At 37.0% G+C, this 1,345-nt stretch overlaps 1 long non-coding RNA gene across 1 annotated transcript in view; it reads left to right on the top strand.

Annotated features, from left to right (window-relative positions):
• The window catches only part of LOC106013235, a 3,315-nt gene extending 1,970 nt beyond the window's left edge, over positions 1-1,345 (top strand). The window contains exons 2-3 of the long non-coding RNA XR_004859173.1: positions 207-303; positions 1,308-1,345. This is a non-coding gene — a long non-coding RNA (uncharacterized LOC106013235). The remainder of the gene's footprint in view (positions 1-206; positions 304-1,307) is intronic.

Here is a 1,345-nt window from a genome sequence, read left to right as displayed (position 1 = left end):
TTAATAAAATAATAATGATAATAATAATAAATGACATTTATATAGTGCTCAACTCTGATTAAAGTACAAGGTTCCGAGCGGTTTACATTACAATACAGCAGTGACTTAAAGCATTGTGTTCTGACCTAAAGAAAATCTTTTACCTGGTTTTCTCAATCATATAATATATGACTCCTATCTCTTCCTCCCTTCGTTGACCCTCACAGAGTGGATTGCTCTGCCCCTGCCCCTGAAGTCGAGACAGGAGGGCCAAAGGTCATGTTTACTCTCTACCCCAAGTCACAGGTGTCAAAATTGGAGAATGTAAGTGCATTTCTATTTTGTTGATAATGATAATAAAGATTTGCATTTACATAGCAAATATCCATGTTATTTAGCATGCTCTATGGGTTTTACAACTATTATTAATTACCTTAGCATACCCTTGAAGGCTCCGAAACATTCTCGGCTTCCCCGGAACCATACTATGTTATCCAACTGAAGTTAATTTTTTTTTCTTCATTATTTTGCTTTGTTCTTTAATTTGAACTTGACTGTATCTATTCCTTTACCTTAAGAAAACGTCCCTGAGTTCTGAAATTCAAGCACGGGTGGAACTCTGTTTTTTTATCTGTTTGCCTCACTTTTTCCCTACAGTAAATGACTGTTACTGTGTCGATGTGCTTTTTTTTACTCCAACAAACAATTAAGTTTACATTAGATTAATTTTGGAATATGTGTAGAATTTTATTTTTATCTAAAATTGTGACAGGAGAAAGAGATGGAGGGCTCCCCACCTGTATGAATCTTGTAGAATCGTCACCATTTTAATTCAGTTTTATGAAAATATGATAAGAGCACCGCTGATTCCTGTTTTTCCAAATCTATTTGCTGTTCGGCTATCTCAATCCAACCCCACCCTCTAGGTGTATAAGAACCCTGACACTCGACGTCACTAGGTCACGATCAGCTGTTTAACTTTTACACCCTCTGTGCACAGAGTGCTTGTAGTTGCTCTGTTCCATTTTGCCCTCAGAAAAACAGTAATTGTGCTAAAGCCAGGGATGTGGCAAACATTATTTTGACAAAGCGTTAAAAGATTCCTGCTTTTGCATTTTGGGTGATGGCCCAGGCCTGGGAGAGATTTTTTAAAAAGGGTCATTGTTTGAAACTTGAAACTATCGACTATCATTCTCTTATCTCTTCTCCCTCTTTTCTTTGTATGTTACTCAGTAGTAATACCTTTAATCTCTGGCACTTATATGACATATTTGTATTGCAAGTGCTGTAAAACTCTTACTAAAAGTAAAAACATTTGTTTCGCTCAGATTGTGAAGATGCTGGGAGGTACGGTCGTGACCAACCC

Source organism: Aplysia californica, unplaced genomic scaffold, assembly GCF_000002075.1.
Source record: "Aplysia californica isolate F4 #8 unplaced genomic scaffold, AplCal3.0 scaffold00735, whole genome shotgun sequence".
Taxonomy (NCBI): domain Eukaryota; kingdom Metazoa; phylum Mollusca; class Gastropoda; order Aplysiida; family Aplysiidae; genus Aplysia; species Aplysia californica.
The sequence above is the reverse complement of the archived record's forward strand: the minus strand, read 5'-3'. Positions and strand labels throughout refer to the sequence as shown.